Source organism: Dromiciops gliroides, chromosome 2, assembly GCF_019393635.1.
Source record: "Dromiciops gliroides isolate mDroGli1 chromosome 2, mDroGli1.pri, whole genome shotgun sequence".
In the NCBI taxonomy this organism is placed as follows: domain Eukaryota; kingdom Metazoa; phylum Chordata; class Mammalia; order Microbiotheria; family Microbiotheriidae; genus Dromiciops; species Dromiciops gliroides.
The window spans coordinates 384,706,632-384,726,175 of record NC_057862.1 but is presented as its reverse complement, the minus strand read 5'-3'; the positions used below and the strand labels follow the sequence as shown (position 1 = coordinate 384,726,175).

Sequence of the window (19,544 nt, the reverse complement as noted above, 5' to 3'; positions counted from 1 at the left end):
GTGACCCTGGGCAAGTCACTTAACCCTCACTGCCTTGAAAAAAAAAAAAGAACCAGAAGAAGACTTTCAGCATCTTAAAGTGATTTTCCTCTATGGAGGATTTATGTGAAAATGTGAACAAAAGTTGAGAAGGTGCCCCCCCCCAAAGAGAGAGAATAATGGATAGAGCCTGCAAAAAGGCACGCCAAAATTCAATATAACTTGCAATCAGAGCCGTCTGAAAAGGAAAAGCATTGCCACAGGAAGAAATTATTTTTCTGTTATTGAACATCTTCACATGATTATAAATTTAGAGCTAGAAAGGACTAAAGAAACCATCGTGTCAAATTTCCTAATTTTCCAGATGAGGAAGCTGAGGCACAAAAAGGTTAAGTGACTTGTCCAGGGTCACATAGTTATTAAAGTGTCTAAAGTGAGTTTGAAGGTCTTGGCTCCAAGTCTAGTGCCATTTAGTGGCTGAACACCTTTTAAGCATGTTATTAATGGGAACATTGGTTCAAGTATGTGACTCTGAGGTCTGTAACTCTGAGATTTGAAATCATCTTGCTCCCCTCCACTGGTGGGGGGGGTGGTGTGTGTGTGAGTGAGCGAGAGCGAGACAGAGACAGAGAGACAGAGACAGAGAGACAGAGACAGAGAGGCAGAGATTACTAGACAACTTCTGTGGTCTCTTATTTGTCTTTCTTAATTCCTCTAGGCATGAGCAACCTTTCCCCCAAGGATCTCTAACCCTCTGTCTCTGACAGAACCCAATACTAACCTCAGAAATTCAGAGAAATTTAGAAGATAAAGAGTACTGAGGTGAGCAGTATGGAGGGGTTGAAGTGGGGGGGGGGCGGGGCCAAGATATCTTGACAGTCCCAGTCTTTTGGAAAGAGAGTGGTCCTGGGGGCACTTTGGGGTGGAGTGGGTGGGAAAGTCTTTGGAAACAAATACAATCTAGTTCTTTCTCTAGTCTTTAAGGAAAGATTAGGCTGTGATCCTCTGGGTAAACTCAGCTCTCCGGGAAGCTAATTTTTATGGGTGTTAGAGTCAGTCACATAGAGTCACAGGAATAGAGAAAGGAGAAAATACTGAGAGATGAAGCAGCATACAGAGACAGAGAAGAGACAGGAAAAGACGAAAGCTGGCAGCCAGAAACACCAAGGGAAAAAAACATCTGAGACAGTCAGCTATAGACAGAAACATTCAGTGAAGAGAAGAAGCAGTCAAAGAGGGAAGGAGAGGGAAATGGACAGACTGAGAAATCAGAGAGAAAAGCCAGGCCTGGTCTCCCTGCTCCTCCCATCAGGCACAACAAGCCCAGGCAAGAAATTTAGCAAGCACTAATTCCTCTTTTCTTCCACCAGGGCTAGCCCCCTTGGGGCCCAGGGCCTGTCCTGCTCAAGAGTCTGCCCAGGGACAGCATGGATGGGACCACAACAACCTGAGAATGGAAAAATGGAGGGAAAGAATACTGTGGCCAAGGGAAACCTTTCTTATTGGCCTCCAAACCCCCAAAATAAGCACCCATCCTGTATCCTTTGAAAGATGCTGAGATCTTAATAGTCAAAATTAAGATAATCTATTTATAGTTGCAAGGGACTTTTGAGATTATCCAGCCCCACCTCCTAACTTTATAGATAGAGAAATTAAGGCCCAGAGAGGGAAATGCCTTACTCAAAATCAAAGGGTCAATTGCTGTCCCATCCCCTCTCAAATTACTTTGTATTTACTTTGTCTATATTTTGTATTTACCTCTAAGTGTATGTGATGCTTTCCACACAAACTGCAAGGACTGATTTTTGTCTTTATAACCTCAGCACTGGGTACAGTGGCTGGCATGCAGTAAAAACTTGATAAATTCTCATCACTTGGTTAATCTTAACTCCAAATCTGGTCATCTTTCCAGTGTGCCACACTGACAACTGAATCAAATGTTGATCTAGGTGGCACATACTTGTAAGTGTAAGGCTTTCCTGAAGGGAGTGGCACTTATATAACCAGAAAAATCTACCCGCATCAGGAAGAAAGAAGCAAAACCAAATCAAGTATAGGACTTTGATGTTCTCAGTCCCAGAGGGGGGGAAAAAAAACCCAGGCTCCAACCCATCCCCTCCCTCTTGAACTTTTATTAGTATCTCAATCGATAACATTTTAGGAGTAAACTTTCACTCCTGCAATACTAAACACAAGAGACAGGCTCAGATTATTAAATCTGTCACTGAGACTTGGCATCTGGGAAAGTCAAAAAGAATACAAAGAAAGAGGCTTCAAGTATGGGATTCTGTGCAGGCTAAGCATAATGATAACCAAAAAGAAAATGTATTCATTTTAAAATATAGCAAGCACTTATTATGGGCTATCTGGAAAGGAGGGAGCTACAAGGATCGATAAGACAAGGTTTAAAAATGATAGAATGTCAGAACTGAAGGAATCTGGGAACACAAGATGCTAGAATACAGCATACAGAACATTAGAGCTGGAAGGAACAAGACACCAATGATACAAAACTCGGCCCTAAGATAATACAGATCAATTCCATCACTTAAAATGATGTTGAACAAACTGAAGCCAAAGGAAGGGAAGTCACTTAGCCAAAGCCACTTCCCAATCAAGGTAATTAGTGGCAGTGCAAGACAAGAAAGAACCCAGTACTTCTGAACTCCTGAACTCCACCCTCAAGTCCAAGGCTACCCCTAGCTATTTAATGTTAACCTCTTTGCAGCTTCCCTCACCCACCAAACACTGCTACCTTGTTCTATAGCCGGTCATATGGTTGGGAGAGAGCAACATTTAGTTTCAGTTAAGTGGGGGGGAAAAATCTTTGGGCACAAGATGCTACAACCAGCTGTCAAATCAATTTACTCTTGTGGACATTAATTACCACTTAGACCCTTGGAAACGAACCATTTGAAGCTTCGTGGTAATAGGAACAAATTAAAGTACAGGCAAGAAGTGATACCGCCCCACGCACTTTCTTCCTCCCTCTTCTACTAGCTTTTACTAGCACAAATCTCTCTGGAAGATGTTCACAGATCAGAATATTAGAGCTGAAAGGGACTTAGAGAGCATGTGATCTAGCCCTTTTAATTTTCAAGTGACCAGAAAACTGAGGTCTGGACTGAGGAAGGGATTTATCCAAGGTTATGCTGGGAGTCAAGTGCCAAAGTCAGGGTTAGAATACAGGTCTCCTAACACTTAGCTCAGTACTATTTCCCATATGTCATGTTGTTTCTCTCCACGATCTCGTGAGCTCCTGATAATAATCCTGCTAGCTGGTCAGGACAGGTGTCATTATTTTCAAAATTAATTTCATTATAAACAGGTTCAATAAATGTGAAACAAATGAGGCACAAAAATCAGAAATAAAACCATAAACCTCAGTAATTTTAACATTTTGATTAAAGAAAAAAATAAACTTGAACTGTAAATGCTTATTTTACTCTTTTTCATCCATTCACTTACAAAGTTTTGTTGCTATTTTCAGGGCAAGATGTTGTTAACTCAATTTTGCAGGTGAAGAAAATGATTGTGAAAAATGTAAAGTAATATTATAGAAAATTACCAAATTATAGAGCTGGAGCTCTCTTACAATAGAGTTTCAGAGTTAGAAGGAAACTTAGAAAATAGGGTCATCATAGGATCCTAGATTTATAAACCAGAAGGAAACTATCAACATTCAATCCCTTGACTGTGAAGAAAGAAATTGTGGCCCAGAGTTAAGAGGGTCATATGGAAATATATTGTCAGAACCAGACCCAGACCTTTTTGACCCTTAGTCCACTAAACCACCCTTGACACTCTCCTCAATAGATAACCCAAGTCAATAGAACCATCTATAAGTCATGGCATACTCTTGCTCTCACCTCTACCCCCTTATACTACCCATTGACACTCAGAGACTCTCCCATATGCTTTAGAAAGTGTGTTTACGTACCCTTGGTTAGGTTTAGAACCAGCAGGTGGCAGAGAGGATTTTTCTCCTTTCTACAAAAACTTCATTGGAGCAATGTTTACATATTTGAAAAACAAAAATAAACCAAACAAAACCCTTCCACTACATGACCATGAGAACATTAAAATATTCCTCAGTCGCAATTGAAAACCAGTGGACAATTACAAAGGCCCCCCATTTCAGGTAACATATTCAGGACATCTGAAGAGGGAAAGGAGAGAAAAATCAGGAGGAACAGACTGGCTTAAAAAACAAACAGTGTCATTTGTCCCCTCCATACCCCCACCCCCTCCAAACTGACATAGCACTCCTTTGGCACTTCTGACCGACTCTATCACAAATAACCTCCCTCTTCCCTCTATAGGGGTTCAGGGGCTGGGGGGCGGGGATATTCATCTGGGTGACTTACTGGGTGCAGGCTTATGTTCTGTTCTCAGCTCAGAAGTAATTTTAGCGATCACCAAATCCAAACTCTTCACTTTCCAGATAACGATGATAGCTTTAACAAATGCAAAGCACTTTATCTATGATGACCTGTTAACCCAATTGATCCTCACAAAACCCCCGGTGAAGTAGGTGCTATTATTATCCCCATTTGCAGATGAGGAAACTGAAGCACTAAAAGTTTAAGTGACTTGTCCAAGATCACACAAATTGTCTGAGGGAGAATTTAAACCCAAGTCCAGAAGGGGCAAAGAAATTTGGTCAGGGTCCTACCTAAAACAACTTAGTGGCATAACTTGAATCGGAACTCAGGTTTCCAGATTCCAAGTCAAGTGCTCTTTCCTTCCACCACACAAAACTCCGGAGAGCCCAAATTCCTTCCAACTTGTAACCCTATTTCTAGCTTGAGGGAGCCTCAAAGAGTTAGTTCTGGCCAGATCTAGCCTTCAGCGTAGTTTCAATAATGTTATTTATCTCTATCACAAAGAAATAGTAGAAAATAAATTCCTTCTCCCACCCTCATATTTCTTCCTGAAGCTCTACAAGGGATGCTAGCTTTTTTCTCTTCCTTTGCCACCCAGTTCTTTTTTTTTTTTTGGGGGGGGGGGGGAGTGGGGATTTAGAGATCTTGTAGCCCAAGATCCTCATATTAGGATCAAAGTATGTTACATTCAGAAGATACCATGGAACACTAGAATTTTGAAACTGAAAGAGACTCTACCTAGTATGTGGAATTCTAAGACTGAAAAGGCCCTTAAAACACAGTCAAGGAATCTTAGCCAGATTAGGAAACTGAAGATCAGGGAGGTTAAATGACCAGTTTAAGACAACACAACCAGCAATGGCAGAGCCTTGAAATGACGTCTCCTGACAGTGTTCCATCATCAGACTGCTCCAACAAGTCAGCCTTGCTTTCCCTCTCTTCCATCTGCCTTTAGCCATCTCCCCCCAGCCCCCAATGTGTGGCCTAAAGGGTTTTCCCTGCCGCCTCCCCTCCAAGCTGTAGCTGGAACATCAGGCAGGTCCCCTAACTTGCCTCCACAAGGGTGGGAATAGAGAGTGACATTCCAGAACTGGTTTTCTATCAGTAATCACCACTTCCGCCTTCCTTCCCTTCAGGGGCACAGAGGCTGGGAAAACCTTCGGGTTCTAGAAAAGCAAATACCCCCTGGGTTGATCTGAATTGAGCATTTCTGGGGTCTGGGGAAATGGCATCGCTCCAGATGAAAGGCAAGAGGATGGGCTGCGGTCGAGAGGAACAGGAATAAAACGTCCAAGAGAATGGAACAGTTACGAATGAAACGGAACACACTTCCCCACCCTGGGATGGAAGGGCTGGAGGCAGGACGCGCAGCTGAAGTCCCTGACACGGCAACCTCCAGCCTACTGCCCAGACCCAGGCTTATTTCGGTTGCAGCCGCCCTCCCTCCTAAACGAAAACCGGTTCTTGAGAAGGGGACAGCCACAACTGCCCGACCCCTAGCCTCCCTGCCCAGACTCCCGCAGTCCGGCTTGATCTGATCCAATCTCCCCGCCGCGGGGCTCCGAGGACTCCTCGGAGCGATGGTCCAAACTTAGCGGAAACAAGGGGTGATCTTCTCTAGCCGGGCCGCAATGAACCCAGGCGGTCTCCTCTCCCAGCCCCGCCCTGCCCCTCCTTCCAGACCCCCGGGAAGCGGAGAGCTGGGGGGCGAAGATGGTGAGCGATTCCCGAACCCTGGCCACTCACCCGGCTTCCAGATCCAGGCCTCGGAGAAAAGGCCGGACCAGCCAGCGACGCGCCCATGCCGAGGCCAGCGCCCGGGCCCCCGCCACGCGCTCCGCTCTCCGCAGCCGTGCAGCAACAGAGTTGGGCCAGCTGCCGGAGCTCAGGCCCTACCTGGGCTATGCGCGCTCCTGACGGGCTGCCCCAGAGGCCGGGCCGGCCTCCTCAGCCGCAGGAGCGCGCACGGGGGCGGGGCAGGACTGGGAGTCCCAAACAGACCCAGTTCCTAAAGAAGACTACCACCCACCCGAACGCGAGCCCACACCCGGGTTTACTCCCAAAGGAGTAATTGGATTTGAATTTGCCTCCTGGCAAATTCCCAGTTTAAGCCCAAGGTCCCCCTCCCCAACAAAAGCCTCTAGCTTCTCCCCAGCGCTAGAAAGCTAGGCCTTCAGAATCAAATTCAAGTTCAGATAGGAGTCACAGAAACTTGTAACAAAGAACACAAGAGCTGGAAGGAAGCCTTAAACAATAGCAACAATTTACATTTCTATAGTACTGTAAGGTTTACAAAGGGCTTTCCACACCACTGCCCCGATATGGGGGTATCCCGCAAGGATTCGGGTTCTTTTTTCACTGAGAGGAAAAACCTGAAGCTAGTTCTTTGGGTCCACACGGATCTTTCAACCACCGCCCTATTTTCATTACAACACCTTAGAACCCACAAGGCTGAACACAACACAGAAGCTGCAGACCATCCGTTTAGTGACCGCCGAGTTCTTAACCGAGGGTCTGTGAACTTTTAAAAAAATATATTGTTATAACTTTATTTCAATGTCATTGAATTCCTTTGTAACCCTAAGTATGCATTTGAGAACATTTTTGAGAAGGGAGCTACAGGCTAATAAAGGGAGACAGGACGCACAAACAAAAGGGTCAAGAACACCTCGTGATTCTCCTCAACTCTTATTTAACAGATGAAATTGAGGCTGGGGGTGAGGGGGAAGAGAATGGATTGACTTGCCCAATGTCCTGCAGTGAGCCAATGGCAGATCTGGATTCGGAACCCAGGGCAGGATTCTTTCCACTCCCACACACTCCCTACCCCCTAGTATTGTTGACACCAGTGCATTCCTGGTTTTTCTTGCCACTGCCAGGAAGGCCCAGGGAGGAGTGGGATGTTAGGGGCAGCTGCAGCTGTGGGATGTGGATATACAGACATTCAGTCTTTTGGATGCTTGTAATTCAATTTAGACCACGAGTCACCCCCCCCCCCCAGTTGTCCATGCACCTGCCCTCCTCCTGACCCAAATTACCTGAGTCACATGTACCTAGGGGACCTGCCTTGGCTACTCCATGAAGCAATATTATTTAAGTCCAAAGACTGTTTGGAAATGCAGTCTTAAAAAATTCTACACCTCCCCCCCCCCTTAAAGAAATCTATAATTAAAAGGTCGCACTGGCACATCTGCACACATCTGGAGCAAACTAGCTCTTAGATCTGAACCCTGCTGGTCCCTTTCCTTCTGAGTCAATGTTTTCCTTTGCAGCTTTCCTCTCTGTTTATCTAATATCTTAATAAAACTTCCAAATGGGAGAGAGGGTGAGAAACATTTGGTGTGGCCAAGCAGGCCCATTCCTGAAGGAGTCTTCCTCCCACTTCCCAATATCTCTGGCAGATGGAAGCTTAACAATCTTCCTGCCTCCCAAGGCATCTAGGGCAACAGCTAATAGCATACTGCTATTTCCACCCACCTCCTCTAATCCTCCCCCTCCCCCCAATGTCTAGTAGGGAATCCAGAAAAACTGTTATAACACTTTATCCTAGAGCTGGAAGGGATGATAGAATGAAGAGTGTTAGAATACTGACTATCAGAGTTGAGTGCAATTTCAAAGATTATTTAGTTATTTTATAAGTGAAGAAACTGAGGTCAAGAGGTGAAATAACTTGTCTATCATATGGCTATTAAGGGAGGGATATAGAACTCAGATCTTCTGACTCCCCAGTCTAGAGTCTTATTCCCTAACACTTCCAGAGCCTCTTCACTCTCTCATCCCAATTTGAAGGCTCACAGATGGATGATCCATTTCCCAAATATTGATTTTTACCAATTCCTGGGGTGGCTTTTAAAAAAATATTTTTTGTTGATATATTTCGTTTTTACTTTGCCTTTATTTTCCAAAGCCATCTTTCTTCCCACTCCTTCCCAGCAAGCCACCCCTTGTAACAAAACATTAAAGGGGGGGGAGGGGGAGAAGAGTTGTTGCTAAGGGGAAAGCCACCAACATATCAACTAACCAACATATCAACCAAATCTGGTAGAATATGCAATAGTTTGGTTATTAGTATTCAATTTTGTTAGGTGTTCTTTCCATATATATTGTTGTAGCCATTATGAACATTGTTTTCCCAACTTTGTTCCTATAAATCTTTTCATGCTTCTCTGAATTCTTCATATCTATCTTTTTATGGTGTAATAATAATAATAATAATAATAACCTACCACATTTTAACCACAATTCACTTACCCATTCCCCAATCAACAAATACCAGCTTCGTTTCTAGTTTTCTGCAGCCACAAAATGTGCCACTGTGTGTATTTTTGTAAATATAGTACCTTTCTCTATTTCACCTCTTGGGGGCATAAACCTGGGAATTCACCAATTGATATGTATCCTTGTGTGAGCAACTGAGTTATCCTGAGTTAGCAACAATTTCTCACAAGCAAGTGTATTCTTTTTTTTTTTTTCCCCGGAGCAATGGGGGTTAAGTGACTTGCCCAGGGTCACACAGCTAGTAAGTGTCAAGTGTCTGAGGCCGGATTTGAACTCAGGTACTCCTGAATCCAGGGTCAGTGCTTTATCCACTGTGCCACCTAGCTGTCCCCTAAGTGTATTCTTAAAAGATTTAAAGGTACCTTCCTTATTAGTGACTTCCCCTGAGCTGGGCTATCTGGAAGAAATCCTAAGGGCTTTCAATTAAGACAGATTGGACAGTTACAACATTGAAAAAGAAGTAAGTAGTGGTATAGTGAAAAAGACTCCTCTGGAGTGAAAAGACCTGGGCTTGGATTCAGCGTCTTCTCTTTACTACCTGTATGAGGATTAATCTCTTGACCGCAGTTGCTTTATCTGTACAATGAAGAAAAAGGATTCATTTCTAAGGATCCTAGAAGCTCTAAATATATGTTCTATAAGACCTCTTGGCACAGCTAGGTGCCTCGGTGGACATACTGACCCAAGAGACAGAAGGACCCTACTTCAAATCAGAACCTTAGAAATCTACTGGCTGTATGACCCTGGGTAAGTCACTTAACCCTGTTGGCCTCAACTTCCTCATCTGAAAAATGAGCTGGAGGGGATTTCCAGGGCAGAGCCAAGATGGCAGAGGAAAGGCAGTGAGCTCCTAAACTCACAATCGCCCAAAAAACATCCAAATAACGCCATAGGAAAATGCCTGGAGCAGCAAAACTCACAGAATAATGTGCTGAAATCATGTTGTAACCAAGAATGGCTTGGAAGGTCAGAAGGAGGGAGCTCTGTGCTAATACAGCCCAACCCCACAGTCACCCTGACACAGATCCAGTCCCAGGAAGGCCTCACCAGAAAAGGAGATCCCCAGAGCCTCTGAATCAGCTGAAGCACCAGTGTCGACTGGAACTAAGCTCACAGTCTGGTGAGTGGGCTGAGCCCTGGGCAGGGGAGAGACTACAGGGGTCTATGCTGGTGCTAAGGCAGAACTTGGATTTTACTCCCCTGCTGAGAACCAGGAGGTAGGCTCGAGTGGCAGTGGCCCAGAAAAGGAAGGGGCACAGGCTCATAGCAGCTAACAACCACAACACACAAAGATGGTTGATTAGCAAGTTGGTCTGGGGTTATCTAAGGACCAGGGAACAGGCTGGGCAAGTGAAGAACCTGATTCTCCTTAAATCATACCACCTGGGACTTCTTAAGGTTGGGATACTGAAGCCTGGAAACTGTGCCCCACTTTAAGGAGCTAAAAGGCAAGTAAAAGAAAGGCAAGATGAGCCGACAGAGAAAGGTGAGGACCATAGAAAGTTTCTTCAGTAACAAGGAAGACCAAGGGGCACCCTCGGAGGAAGATGTCAACATCAGGGTCCCTATATCTAAAGCTTCCAAGAAAAATATGAATTGGTCTCAGGCCATAGAGGTGCTCAAAAAAGACTTTGAAGATAAAGTCAACAGCCAGTGACTTTATGAGAAACCAAGACACAATAAAGCAAATCCAAATTAATAAAAAAATAGAGGGCAATGTGAAATATCTTCTGGGAAAAAACTGCTGACATGGAAAATAGGTCCAGGAGAGATCATTTGAAAATTATTGGTCTACCTGAAAACCATGATCAAGGAAAGATCTTAGACATCATCTTCCAAGATATTCTCAGGGAAAATTGCCCTGAAATTCTAAAAGAAGCTGCTAAAATAGAAATTGAAAGAATCCACCGATCACCTCCAGAAAGAGATCCCAAAAGGAAAATTCCTAGGAATATTATAGCCAAATTCCAGAGCTCTCAAGTCAAGGAGAAAATATTGCATGCTGCAAAAAAGAAAGAATTCAAGCACTGTGGAGCCCCAGTCAGGATAGCACAAGATCTAGCAGCTTCTACCTTAAAGGATAGGAGGGCATGGAATATGATATTCCAAAGGGCAAAGGAAATGGGATTACAACCAAGAATCACCTACCCAGCAAAACTCAGCATAATCTTTCAGCGGAAAAAATGGGACTTTAATGAAAAAGAAGACTTTCAGATATTTGTGATGAAAAGACCTGAACTGAATGGCAAATTTGACTTTCAAATACAAGACCCTAGAGAATCATAAAAAATGGGAGCTGGGGGACATACCTGGGGTTGTACAGTGGGCGACTGTCTTGTGTCTGAGGCCAGGTTTTGGCTGGGATCACCCTGGGTCCAGGGGTGATGCTTTTTCCACTGTGTCAGTTAGGGGATGACATCTTTAGGGTTAAATTGAGGGGTGAAGGGAATTCACTGGGGGAGGGGGAAGGGCAGAGGTGAAATCCTACATGAAAGAAACAGGAAAAGGCTTAAGGAGTGGGGGAAGAGATGGGTGAGGAGCAGGGCAGTAAATGAATTTTACACTCATCAGAAAAGGCTCAAAGACCTTAAACTCATCAGAGCTGCCTCAAGGAGGGACTAACAGACACACCCAACTGGGTGGAGTAATCTATTTAATCTGGGCAGTAAATGAGCAGAATTGGCTCAAAGACCTCAATCTCATTAGAACTGGCCCAAGAAGGGAATAATGTACACACTCAATTGGGTGGAATAATCTCTCTAATCCTTCAGGAAAATAGATGGGGAAGGGGATAAAGAGAGGGGGGCAAAAGAAGGGCAGAGTGGGGGAGGGGAAAGACAGAAGCAAATCCCTTTTGAAGAGTGATAGCATGAAAGAAGATGGGTAATAGAATAAATATCATGGGGAAGGGAATAGGATGGAAGGGAAACAGTTAACAATAGTAATCATGAAAAAGAGAAAAGGGGGGAAAATTGTACAAAAAACATTTATAGCAACTCTTGGTGGAGGCTAAGAATTGAGAATCAAGGGAATGTCCATCAATTGAGGAATGATGGAAAAAGCTGTGCTATATGATTGTAGTGGAATGTTCTTGTGCTACAGGAAATGACAAACAGGATGATCCCAGAAAAACCTGGAAAGACTAATGAACACAGATGTATAGTGAAGTGAGCAGAGCTGAGAGGACATTGTGCAGTATTGTTCAATGAGCAATTGTGAATGACTTAACTCTCAGCAGTGCAATGATCCAAGACAATCCCAAGGAACCAATGAGGAAGCTTACTATGCACCCCTATAGAAAGAACTGATAAAAAGAACACTTGCGGATTGTACATATATAACCTGATTGCAATCTTGCGGAGGGGGGAGGAAAGGGAGGGAGAAAAATTTGGAACTCTAAATCTTATGAAAATGAATGTTGAAAACTACCCTTACATTTAACTGGAAAATAAAATAAATGTTGCTGAAAAAAAAATGAGCTGGAGAAGGAAATGGAGAAGAAAGGAAGAATGTATCTTTGCCAAGAAAATTCCAAATGTGATCATGAAGACTTGGGCATATCTGAAACAACTAAACAGCAGCAGAGCCTAAGACCCTTTAAATCTAGTCCCTCTGCAAACCCTTCTGTGACCACAGAGTCTGGAGTAGTAACTATGTCTCCCTCTTCTGAACTGTCTTGTAGTTTATTGCCTTTACTAAGCATTTGGCTACTAAACAGACACTGTATTGCATTATGACATCTTTCCCTCTTGTCATCTTGAAATTTTATATACTTCTTTTATCGTTGCTTTAAACGTTGCAAGGTTTTTGTATTGTCTCAATGAAATTATAATATTGTGACACTGACAAGTTAGCCAGAGGATTTTTTTAAATGTTACCATATTATTTTCCCACTGAGACTCTAAGCTCCATGAGGGCAGAAACCACATCTTATTCATCTTTGCATCCAGCTGGGCCAAGCCCAGCAACATGACCTTACCAAAGTAGCAAAGTCAGCAACTGTTCTCATTTCTATAGTGCTTCCCAGTTTATATAGCAGCATTATGAGGTGAGGAGTACCAGGATTATTATTTCTGTTCTATAGAGAAAGAAGTAGAAGCTTAAGGAGGTTTCAACTGACTTCCAAGGTTATGTACCATTAGAGAAAGGAGTCAAATTCAGATCCCAAATCACAAAATGGAAAGAAATTTGAAAGATCACCTAGTTCAGAAAGAAGTGGCTCAGCAGATAAAGAGTATCAGACTTGGAGGGGGGGAAAAAAGACCTGAGTTCAAATTCTGTCTGATAAGCATAGACAAAGAGGGAAAAAAAATATTTTTTTCCCAGATGGTTTACTTAGAGATCGCAGAGAATCAGGTAAAAAATTAATTGAAACAATTAACAACCCCAGCAAAATTGAAGGATGTAAGACAAACCCATATAAATCATCAGCATTTCTGTATATTACCTATAAAACCCAGCAGGAAGAAATGGAAAGAGAAATTCTGTTTATACAAAATGTATAAAATACTTAAGCATTTACCTGCCAAGACACACACAGAGGAACTATGTGACTATATCTACAAGACCTCTTTACACAAATAGAAACAGATAAAAAATAACCAGAGAAATATCGCTCATGGATAGGCCAAGCTGATATGATTTTTTTAAATGACAATTATGCAATCCCATACCAATAAAACTATGAACATACTACTTTATAGGGCTAGGGAAAAGAAAAAAAACAATGAAATTCATATGGAGAAGTAATATATCAAGAATCTCAAAGGAGGGGGCAGCTAGGTAGCGTAGTGGATAAAACACAGGCCCTGAATTCAGGAGGACCTGAGTTCAAATCCAGCCTCAGACACTTGACACTTACTAGCAGCTAGTACTAGTGACCCTGGGCAAGTCACGGAACCCTCATTGCCCCACCAAAAAAACAGAAAAGAAAAGAAAAAGAAAAGAATCTCAAGGGAAATAATGGAGGGGGGAGGGGCAGGGAGGATAGGTCCCTAGCAGTGTTGTTGCTGCTGTTTTTCAGTTGTCTTTAACTCTTCATGACCCCGTGGAACATCTAGTCCATGGGGCTTTCTTGGCAAAGCTATTGGAGTGGTTCCTTCTCCAGTGTACTAAGGAAAACAGAAGTTAAGTGACATACTCAGGTTCACATAGCTAGTAAGTACCTGAGTCGGAATTTGAACTCAGGTCTTCCTCACTCCAGGTTCAGTACTCTACCTGCTGTTACTCCTCCTAACAATAAAGGATCTCAAATATTACTACAAAGCAGTAATCATCAAACTGATTTGGTACTGCTTACGAAGCACAACCAGTGGAACAGATTCAGGGAAACAATATAAAGAAGCAAATAAGCACAGTGGTCTAGAGATAACTCCCAGCTATTGGAATAGGAATATGTGACAAAAACTGCAGAAAAAAAGACAAGAAGCATTCTGGCAGAAATTACACCAATAAATCATATACATACCAAAAGAAGCTCCAAATGTGTACTTGACTTAGATATAAAGGGTGACAGCCTAAACAAATTAGAGAAACATGGAAATTACCTGTCAGATCTAGGGATGGGGGAAAGTGCATGACCAAAGTACAAACAAAACCAATGTAGTTAAGATTAGAAGGAAAAAAACAATCTTTGCAGCAAGCAAGTTTCTCTGATAAAGTTCTCATTTCTAAAATGTATAGGAAATTGATTGCCTTTATAAGAGAAATTTGACGTAAAAGCCATGGCAACCCATTTCCTGTTTTCCTTCTAATTTTGGCTGCATTAGTTTTGTTTGTGCAAAAGCTTTTTAATTTCATGTGACCTAAATTATCTATTTTACTTCCCATGATCTCTCTTGTTTGGTCATAAACCTTTCACTTATCCATAGATTAATAGGTACATTTTTCCATGTTCCTCTAAGTTACTGATATCACCCTTCATGTCTAAGTAATTTATCCATTTTGACCTTATCTTGGTATACAGTGTGAGATATTGGTTGGTCTAGACATTCTTGAGAGGAATTTGGAATCATACCCCAAAAGTTAATAAACTGTGCTTAACCTTTCACCACTACTAGGCCTTTACTCCAAAGACATTTTTTTTAAAGAGAGAAAAAGAACTATTTGTACAAAAAGATTTTTAGCAGCTCTTTTGGTAGCTGGAAATTAAGGGAGTGCCCATCAATTATGGAATGGCTGAACAAATTATGGTATATGAAAACGATGGAATACTCTTGTGCAATGAAGTAAGCAAAGCCAGAACTATTTATATAATAACAACAATATTATAAAGACAAACAACTTTGAAAGACTTTAATGAACACAACGACCAATCACAATTCCAGAGGACTCACAATTCCTGCTACCCACATCCTAACAGAGAGCTAATGATCTCAGGGTAACAAAAAACATATATGTATATATGTGTATATAGATATATAGACATGTATGTGTGTATATGTGTGTTTATATTTGAAGAGGCCAATGGAGATGAATGTTTTGCTTGACAATACATTTTTGGCATGAGGTTTTTCTCTTTCTTTTTTCTTTCCTTTCTTCCTTCCTTCCTTCCTTCTTTTCTTTCTTTCTTTTTTTTTTGGAGGCAATTGGGGTTAAGTGAATTGCCCAGGGTCACACAGCTAGTCCAGGGCCAGTGCTCTATCCACTGTGTCACCTAGCTGCCCCTTTTCTTTCTTTTTTTTTTTTCAATAGGGGTAGGAAGGAGAGAAGGTGAACTTTTGTTCATTGAAAAAATTAAATTAAATCAAAATAAATTCTGCTTGTAACACCCATGTGACCCTGGGAAAGTCATGTAACTTCTCAGCCTCAGTTTCCTCATTTGTAGAATGTGGATAATAATAGCATCTCCCTCACAGAGTTGTTATGGAGATCACATGAGATAATATATGCAAGATGCTTTGCAAACCTTAAAGTATCATATAAATATTACTGTTCTACTTATTATTATTAATAGACAGGGAGACAATCTGATCAAGATGAAGATTCACTCTTCTCATAGGTGCCTAATTATGAAGGGACAACATAGCAGGATGAAACTAGGATAAACTTAGTTGTTCAGTTTGACTTGAATAGAGCATGGATGAAGGAGACTGCAGAAGACCTTGAACATTGTGCTAAAGGTGTCTACTTTTTTAATAGCAGTATTACTACTGTATGAATTATGATGATTATAATAGCTCACATTTAAGGTTTTTGAGAGATAGCTATTATAAATATAGTAGTGCTCAATGAAATTGAGGCTCAGAGAGGTGGGAGTGACCATGTTCATACAGCTAGCAAGTTTCAGAACCATGATTCAGACCCAAATCTAATTCAAATCCCAGTATTTTTCTCAACACTACCATGCTTCTTACCTTACTCTCTGACAAAAAGTTTACTTCATATATTATTTTTAAGGTTTAGAATATTCCTTTCATCACAATTACCTGGTGAGGCAAGGGTGATTAGATATACATTTTAAAGATGAGAAAACAGTCTGAGAAGTTAAGTGACATGCCCAAGAGAGAGTAGCAGAACTGGAATTTGACCAAGGTCTCCTGATTTCTGAGCACATTCTATTGGGGGCATACAGCATGAAAAGAACTAGGTGCATATAATATGTATACAAAATAGATGAAAAATAATCTCAAAGGGGAAGGCAGTAGCAACTAGAGGAGATCAGAAAGACACATAATTCCAAATGGCTTGCTAAAATGGCCATACCAATTTACAAGTCTACCAAAAATGTAATAGTGTGCCTAATCCTGTCTTTGGTCCCATCTTTGACAGGAAGTCTTTCTCCATTCCTCTTAATTCTAGTGCCTTCCCTCTGTTAATTATTTCTTTTTTTTTTTTTTTAGTGAGGCAATTGGGGTTAAGTGACTTGCCCAGGGTCACACAGCTAGTAAGCGTTAAGTGTCTGAGGCAGGATTTGAACTCAGGTACTCCTGACTCCAGGGCCGGTGCTCTATCCACTGCGCCATCTAGCTGCCCCCTGTTAATTATTTCTTACTTATACTGTATACAACTTTCTTTATATGTATTTGTTTACATGCTTTCTCCTCCATTATATTATAAACTCCTTGAGGGCAAGAACTGTCTTTTGCAACTTTTTGTATTCCCAGCACTTAGCACAGTGCCTGGCACATAGTAGGCACTTAACAAATGTTTACTGATTTATTGGCTTCTTTGCCAATTTGCTGGGTGTGAAGCAAAATGTCACAGTTTCGATTTTGCATTTCTTTTACTGTTAGTGATTTGGAACATTTTTTCATATGGTTGTTAATAGTTTGTAAGTCTTTTTTTTTTTTTTTGAGAATGGTTAGTTCCTATCTTTTGACCATTTAGTTACTGCAGAATGGCTTTTGGTATCATATGTTCCAGTCGGCTATCTTTCTATTATTGGTACCAAACCCTTATCTGAGTGATTTGATGCAAGGATCAACAAGCATTTATTAAGTACTTGGTATGTGCTAAACTCTGGTTATACAGAGAAAATCAAAAATGGTCTTGACCTTTAGGTCAAATGGACATTTCATTACCCCACAATTATCCCCGCCCCCCCCCCCTTACCACCACCCCCCCACCCCAAGTAAATGTTTGTTGAATTAAATCAACTTATCCACCTAGAAGGACAAGACAGTGTTTGCCATGGAGCTGGTCCGACTGACTGCAGCAGCTACAGTAGGAACCATGACAGATGGAGAGATGTGGGAGGGATAGAGGAAGGGAGTTATTCAAGCTTATTAAATCCACTTCTTAGAAATTGAATTTACTGTAGTTATTTCTTTGCTTCTTTTACCCACTTCCTATTCTTTTCTCTGCAGAACACTTTTCACTACTACCACTACTAGTTATAACTTTATTCCCTGTCCTAAGTCCTGGCAATGGGGTTCAGAGAACTCCATGGGAATTTCACCAACAGAAGCAGTTGGAACAACTCCAGCCCACATGTGTGGGAATACAAATGAACAGATAGAGGGTGGTTAGAACAAATGAAAAAGAATCTGCACTTGCAATGCCTGGGGAGAATGAAGAGCAATTGGAAAGAATTTCTGGGGAGGCATATTTTGGCTCAGTATAAGGAAGGACTTTCCAACAATCACTGCTGCCTATCAATGAAATGGGCTACCTTGCAAGATAGTGAGTTCCTTGTTGCTTGAAATGTCTAAGCAGAAGTAGTTAGACTAGATGCCCTTTTAATTTATATGAATACCTGAGGGAGAAAGTGTTGATGGCAGGTAATGAGACCTGCAGGAGTGAAGTCAGCAGTCTGTAGGCAAGAGCACTCAGATATTCCCTTTGGGGGTCAGCCCTCGGCCTATTAGAGAACTGGATGTGTTGGGGATTGGTAACTACTCAGGGAGGAACCTGTGCCAGTTGCTACTGTAGTAGACAGGTTGTAAAGTAAAACAAGGACAGATATATTTCTCTACTTTCTTCTTCATTTCAGGGCAGCCATCATCATTTAGCAGATGCAAGAGTTAATTTACAGTCATTTTGGTATCAAGAAAACATTTTTTAAATCCTCCTGAGAACCTCCCAGGAGCCTTTGCCCACTTGATACCCAACTTCATGTTATCAAGAAAATGGCAGCTAAGAAATTTCCTTCATGACCACAGCCAACTCTCATTTTAGAAAGAAGACTAAGGCCCAGAGAGGTAATGTAGTAGAAAGAGGCAGATGGGGAGACGGGAGACCTGGGCTCTAGTTTTACTTCCACCACTTATTAGCTGTGCTAATGTGATTAATTTGATTAATATTCTGAGTTTCGGCTTCCTCGTTTGTAAAATGAAAATAACACCTCCTATATTTATCTCACAGGAGTGGTGTGAAAGCACTTTGTAAACCATAAGGCAATATAAGAATTATTGCTAGCTACCATCATCCAAAGGGTCTGGATTAAATGATGGCTAAGGTCCTAAAAGTAAGAATAATGTTTTGTTTTTTGTTTTGTTTTCGTGGGGCAATGAGGGTTAAATGACTTGGCCAGGGTCACACAGCTAGTAAATGTCAAGTGTCTGAGGCTGGATTTGAACTCAGGTCCTCCTGAATCCAGGGTCAGTGCTTTATCCACTGCGCCACCTAGCTGCCCCCAAGAATAATGTTTTAAACCTCAAAGTTCTAAGCAACCTTTGAGCTCTAATATTTGATGATCTTAATTTCCATCTAGCTTAGATAGTCTGTGTTTTAAGGTTTCTTCCATCTCTAGCATTTTATGTATCAAGGTACCTTCTAGTTCTAACATTTTATGTTCTAAGTTCCCTTCCAGTTCTAACATTCTATAGTCTGTTTCTCACATTCTTTGTTCTAAAATTGTTTACAGTTCTCACATTGTATAGTCTGTAAAAAATGTTCCTGTTTCTGTTATTGTTAGTACAAAACAGGTGCTTCACTGACCACTGGAGCTGTTTCCCAAGACTGGCCTCCTCCAGCATCCTGGATAGAACCACTTTCTAAGCACTGAAGAAGAAAATATTAACCCTAAGTCTCACAAAGACAACATCAAAAACACATCTGGTGACTTACCATCTCTACACCAAGGCCCAGCTGTCTTTAAGACTCCAGCATTGGGCTTGTCAGTGTCAGTGGACATCTCCAAAGTCCATCTGTGCCTCACTTGGTACATTCTAAGACCACATTGGCTGCATGTTTACCAGCAGAATGTGCTGTCAAAAAGGCTTTGTTGGCAGCCAGATGGATGACAGAGCTTTGCCAATGACAGATTTCACTCCAGTGGCAGTTAGCACTAGGCCCCTTGTGACTCTGGCTACCATGTTTACTCAGAGAGTAGGTACCGATATGGAATTAATTGGTGGGCTTGGCAGCACAGTGCCTGGAGAGAGACGGTGGGCGATGGTGTTGGGAGAAAAACAGCTGAGCACAGCAAATATATCCCAGTGACCCAATTCCGTTCCATTC

At 41.9% G+C, this 19,544-nt stretch overlaps 1 protein-coding gene across 8 annotated transcripts in view; it reads right to left on the bottom strand.

Annotated features, from left to right (window-relative positions):
• Positions 1–19,544, bottom strand: part of LOC122740557 (DAB2 interacting protein) — a 336,399-nt gene that overhangs the window by 85,616 nt on the left and 231,239 nt on the right. The window contains exon 1 of one of the 8 annotated variants that reach the window (XM_043982905.1): positions 6,111–6,217. The exons of the other annotated variants lie outside the window; for them this stretch is intronic. The gene's annotated coding sequence lies outside the window, so the exon portion shown is untranslated. Of the gene's footprint in view, positions 1–6,110; positions 6,218–19,544 lie in introns of those variants that run through there. 8 annotated transcript variants of the gene reach the window in all.